A 6,336-nucleotide genomic window follows, 5' to 3' on the forward strand; every position below is an offset into this window, starting at 1 on the left:
CCCCACCTCCCCTGCATGGGGGCGGCCCTCTCGGCAATGCCCCCAGCAGCCCTGGGTTAGGAAGAGTTTTTAATCCTGCTTGGGTCCCCCTTTCCTGAGGGTGTCTCCTTGGAAAATGAAGCAGTCTGGGTCAGAAAGCAGGCAAAGAGAAACTTTCAAGGGGAGGCCAGGGAGACAAGAACTGCTCTGGTAAAACCCCTCACCACACTGCCTTCAAGGGCGCACAACTAGGGGGCAGATGGGGCTCTGGCTGACAAAGTCTGGACCTTCCCTTTCTCAGAAGAGGCCTCCTGTGGTAGAAAAGGCCCCATTCTGGGAACAGGGAGACTTGGATCCCCTCCACAGCTCCCTCATCAACTGGCTGAATACCTTTAAGGGAGTCCAGTGACTCTCTGAGGGATGCCATTTCCCCATCGGTGGCAGCCCCGCCATGGGGCAGGGGGACGCATGGCATTTGGAGCACGAGATCCAGGCCTCAAACCCACTTCTTACGGAGTAGCCCTCCCTGAATGAATGAGCCCGCGGCATCTTCATTTCTTCCTGTGTCAATGTTGATGCCTGCAGGCCTGACCTCACGGTGCGTTGGGAGAACTAAATGAGATAACGCCCTGGCAGAGCACTTGGCAGGTCCCTGGCACACGGCGAACTCGAGCAGGTGACTATTTTTGCTCTTGTTGTGTACCAGCCGGGGTTGCGTAACGGGCTGGGTCCTGTGGTCTTGCTGACGTGACACTCACTCCCAAGCTCCGTCAAAGCCAGAGGGCATGCACGAAGGAGATAGTGCCGGTGAAGGGGAGCTGGAGGGGAGTGTAAAGCCTCCCGTCCCACTCGCCCTGCCTCCAATGCCTCCCCTGGCTTCAGAGAACAACCACAGAGTTTGTTCTCGAGGCCAGGGCTGCGTGTGCTCAGGTGACTGACAGGCAGGGTGACTGACAGGCAGGGTCTGTGCTTTACATTTGGTGAAGTGGATAGAAATAATGCAGGCTTAGCCTTGTTTTGTTTCTTATGGTTAGAAAATGTATTCATTTTGTCGAATTTAAAAAAAGAAAATGTATTTCTTTTCAAATTTTAAAAATTCTGGTAAGATAGAAGTACCGTAAGATTTACCGTCTTGACCACCTGGAAGTGTATGCCTCAGGGGCATGAAGTACATTCACATTGTTGAAACATCACCATCTTCAGAATTCTCACATCTTGCAGAACAGAAACTCTGCACCCATTAAACAATAACTGCCTATTTCCGCCTACCCCCTTGTCTTAAAAAAAAAAATCTATGTAAGAATTGGAAATAAATATTTATTTATTAGTAAACTAGTGACCCAGTGCGCGAAATCGGGCGAGACCCAGACCTGAGGGAAATCTTGCGAGACCCGGGACTCCAGACCGTGCTGCACCATGCTGCACCGTGCCACAGGACTCCCCCAAGTCCCGCTGTGCTGAGAGACCCAGAGTCAAGTCCTGCCGCACTGCGGGACCCAGAGTCAAGTCCCTGCCCACCTGCACGCACCTCGCCATGTATGCAGCCCCGCCCACCTGCGCGTGCCTTGCTGCGCACGCAGCCTCCTGGTGACCGGTCTTTGGTTGTTATGGCATTAGGGCCACTGGGTTTTTATAATATAGATATTTACTAGTGGTTCTCTATATGTACCGGCCACTGTGCTAGGCCTGAAACACAGGAGGAACTCAAGGCTCACCACTGGCTCTGAAGGTTTAGGATTCATAAGCCAGAACAACAATGGAAGATAATTATGTTTCATTTCTTCATTCAGCAAAACTCTCCTGACCCTGTCAAACTCATGTGGCCAGGAAGCAATAATGGGGGACACCTTCTCCCCGCCTGGAGGTGTTCATGTTTGGTGCAAGGCTCCCACCCCCAGCCATCCAGGCTTCCCCTCCCAGGCCTCTCTGCTTCACCAGGTCCTACCCACCCTCCCACACAGCGAGGCACAAACTGCGGCAAAATGCAGGGCAGCAGGCCCAGCCTGGAGCTCTGGGGAAGGGCATTGGATCCTGGGCTCCAGGCGAGCTCTACTCTGATCTCACCCAAAATTAATTAATTCATTAATTAATCTATTAAAAAAATAAATTCAGCCCTGGCTGGTGTTGCTGTGAGAATAAACAAGTCATTTTTTCTGTCAAAGAACAGCTTAGATAGCTGCCATTTTGGACTGCGTGACTTGGCAGCCGCCACTTTGGCCACATGACTTGCAGCTCTCCTGGGGGCCGCCATCTTGAAATGGCAAAGGCCAACCCCTCCCTTTAAATTAGCCAATCACGAAAGACTGTGCACCTGAGTGCCAATCAAGAGTGAGGACAGGGAGAGGAAAAAAGATGGCGGCGGAGGTGAACGGCTGATCTGTTGCCTCGCATGGCAGTTCCGAAAAAAAAACTAAAAGATGGACTGGCAAGCGCGGCGACTCCTGCTCGCGTCTCCCCAGACCGGGCGGAGGCTCCTCTCAGCCAGCACCGCAGCCGGGGCCATGGGCTCGTGGGCGCCGCGGCAACTGCTGTGGCGGCAGCCGCGGACTCGGCGCAGCGGCTCTCGGTGAAGGAAGAGACCATCTTTCTGCGAGACGGGCCCACCCGCGTCACCGACCCGACCGAGCTCCCCACTGAGATCCTCGGGGCCCCGGAGACCGCCAACACCGACTTGGAGGATTCTTAGGACTTCCTGTCTTACACTCGGGTCCTCTGGCCATTTTGGGAGAGGAGAACCGGGAGGGCAGCAGAGTCGAGCAAGGGAATTTCGCGCACAACAATTACAAGGTTAAACAAAGGAACTTTGCGCGCACAGAGCGTCTGCCACCCAGAACCACAGGAGAGCAGGCTGAATGGTGGATTTACAGCTAAGAGAGAAGAGGAAAGAGCAAACTCTGGAGGAGCTGAGGTGCGAAGGCGCGTGGGTCGGGGGAAGGGAATTGTGGCTTTTGTTCCAAACCTAGGGGAGATTAGCGCCCCAGACGCCTGCGGGGAGAGGCGCGACTCTCGGCCTTCGGATCGGAGAGTGGGAGTGACTTCCTTGCGGAGGCGCGCCCAGCAATCAGTGTTTGCTGCATTGGAGTGCGGAGCGAGGGGGCTTGGAAGCGTGGAGGGCAGAAGGAGCGGACTTGCAGCCAGAGCGGTTCGCCTCGCCATGGTCTGGTGGCGCCCTGAGGCCCCGCCCCGCCCTGAGACTCGCCCCGCCCTGGGACCCGCCCAGCTCATTTTGCAGCTCCGCCCCGCACGTCTTACAGGCACACCTGGGCTCCAAGCAACGGCTTTTGCATATGGGTGGCCTGCCCTGTGGCAGCTTGACCAGATAAACTGCGGTTCTAGTCGGACTGCTCTAGGGACGCTCAGACAGGAGGAGGAAACTGCAGTTTTTGCCGTAAGTCCTGCTGAGTGGTCTCAGGTAGTAGCTGACCTACACACCATTGGAGACCCAGAAACGAGGGCATCTAGTGGTCGGTATGAGATGACACCAGATTTCAACCACTCATATAAAGGACACATTCTAGAGGCAGACTCAGTGAGCGCCAAAGCCTTGCTGCACCAAGCCCCGGCCCATAAATCTGTCTCCTACACAGCAACTCTTCCTTTATAGTCACAGAGGATCCGCACAGCCAATCGGCCTGGAGGACAATTCCTCCCAGCGACACCAACAACAATCAAGACTTAACTATACAAAGGAAGACCAAGATGGAGGCATAGGGCGGAAGCCTGATTGCTGCCTACCACAACAATTTTGAGTCTACGACGGGAGAGCGGAGCAGACACCATCCAGAACCACCGGAGGGCTGACTGAGCAGACGCTCTACAACTAGAATAAAAGAGAGGGGTACTCGGGATGATGCTGATGCCGGCGACCCAAAGATCACACTTTAAGAACTACGGCTCAGACGACACAGTGGCGGCCTGGAACGTGCTCGGCGCAGTTCCCCCAGCGGTCTCCGGCTGAGGGGAAGGCCCCACTCGCTGCCGAGCACGGACAGACAAGCCCCTGGGAGTCATGGGGTGGGAGACTCCGCGCTTGCTGACCTCCGAGTCCTTCAAGAATCTCAACGCCACGGAAGCGGCCAGGTGCGCACGCTCGGTGACTGGCCACCGCTGCAGACCCAAGGGCTGACGCAGCAACACCGGACCAGCCCGCTGCCGCGCACCGGGCACACCGGAGCTACGCCGAGCCCGCCGCCCAACGAGTTCTGCGGCGGCTGCCCTGGAGCTCTGAGAAAATGGCCGAAGGAATTACTGAGATGGAATTGACCAACAGGAAATGGGATCAAGAAGACGAAACCCCGCTGGGTCCTGGATCCGGGTGAAGCCGCGTGTCCCTGGGTCTGGGTGAGGCTGGGAACTGGGTCAGGGTGAGGCTGGGCCCCGGGTCCGGGTGAGGCCACGTGCCCCTGGGTCCGGGCGAGGCCATGCGCCCCTGGGTCCGGGTGAGGCTAAATCCTGGGTCTGGGCGAGACCGTGCGCCCCTGGGTCCGGGTGAGGCTGAATCCTGGGTCTGGGCGAGGCCGTGCGCCCCTGGGTCCGGGTGAGGCTGAATCCTGGGTCTGGGCGAGGCCGTGCGCCCCTGGAGCCGGGTGAGCCCTGGGCCCCGGGTCCGGGCGAGGCCGCGCGCCCCTGGAGCCGGGTGAGCCCTGGGCCCCGGGTCCGGGCGAGGCCGCGGGCCCCTGGAGCCGGGTGAGCCCTGGGCCCCGGGTCCGGGCGAGGCCGCGGGCCCCTGGAGCCGGGTGAGCCCTGGGCCCCGGGTCCGGGCGAGGCCGCGGGCCCCTGGAGCCGGGTGAGCCCTGGGCCCCGGGTCCGGGCGAGGCCGCGGGCCCCTGGAGCCGGGTGAGCCCTGGGCCCCGGGTCCGGGCGAGGCCGCGGGCCCCTGGAGCCGGGTGAGCCCTGGGCCCCGGGTCCGGGCGAGGCCGCGGGCCCCTGGAGCCGGGTGAGCCCTGGGCCCCGGGTCCGGGCGTGGCCGCGGGCCCCTGGAGCCGGGTGAGCCCTGGGCCCCGGGTCCGGGCGTGGCCGCGGGCCCCTGGAGCCGGGTGAGCCCTGGGCCCCGGGTCCGGGCGAGGCCGCGGGCCCCTGGAGCCGGGTGAGCCCTGGGCCCCGGGTCCGGGCGAGGCCGCGGGCCCCTGGAGCCGGGTGAGCCCTGGGCCCCGGGTCCGGGCGAGGCCGCGGGCCCCTGGAGCCGGGTGAGCCCTGGGCCCCGGGTCCGGGCGAGGCCGCGGGCCCCTGGAGCCGGGTGAGCCCTGGGCCCCGGGTCCGGGCGAGGCCGCGGGCCCCTGGAGCCGGGTGAGCCCTGGGCCCCGGGTCCGGGCGAGGCCGCGGGCCCCTGGAGCCGGGTGAGCCCTGGGCCCCGGGTCCGGGCGAGGCCGCGGGCCCCTGGAGCCGGGTGAGCCCTGGGCCCCGGGTCCGGGCGAGGCCGCGGGCCCCTGGAGCCGGGTGAGCCCTGGGCCCCGGGTCCGGGCGAGGCCGCGGGCCCCTGGAGCCGGGTGAGCCCTGGGCCCCGGGTCCGGGCGAGGCCGCGGGCCCCTGGAGCCGGGTGAGCCCTGGGCCCCGGGTCCGGGCGAGGCCGCGGGCCCCTGGAGCCGGGTGAGCCCTGGGCCCCGGGTCCGGGCGAGGCCGCGGGCCCCTGGAGCCGGGTGAGCCCTGGGCCCCGGGACCGGGCGAGGCCGCGGGCCCCTGGATCCGGGTGAGCCTGGCCCCGGGTCCAGGTGAGGCCGTGGGCCCCTGGATCCGGGTGAAGCAGTGCCCCTGGGTCCAGCCGAGACCAAACCAGAGGGAGTCGGACCTGCATTACCACCATTTGTCCACCATCCAGAGCTGAGGGGTCAGTGCCGACATGTACTCATAGGGAACCGGTGGACATTGATATTGGGTCTCAAAAGAACTGTTGGTCCAGAAAGAAACTCACTACAGACTGATTCATTTGCCTGTCAGCATAACTATTATTGCTCGTCGCACATTCAATTCTTATAAGTATATCTATAGTGACACATGATTTCGCTCATCTAGGGGAAATGATGAACAACATAGACTGATGAACAAGAACAGAACCAGAAACAAGGAGGCATCGATCGGACTATCGGGCCTCAGAGGGAGGATAGGGGAGGGTGGGGGGAGGGGGGAGAGATCAACCAAAGGTCTTGTGTGCATGCATATGAGCCTAACCAATGCTTAAGTTCAACAGAGGGTTGGGGCATCCAAGGGGAGGGGTGTGGGATGGGAATGGGGGGATGAGGACAAATATGTGACACCTTAATCAATAAAGAAATTTAAAAAAAAAAAAAAAAAAAAAAAAAGAGTGAGGACAGGTCACGTGCGTGAGGATTAAAAAGCCCAGCAGACTGCCTGTTCAGTGTG

Source organism: Cnephaeus nilssonii, assembly GCF_951640355.1.
Source record: "Cnephaeus nilssonii genome assembly, chromosome: 13".
Taxonomy (NCBI): domain Eukaryota; kingdom Metazoa; phylum Chordata; class Mammalia; order Chiroptera; family Vespertilionidae; genus Cnephaeus; species Cnephaeus nilssonii.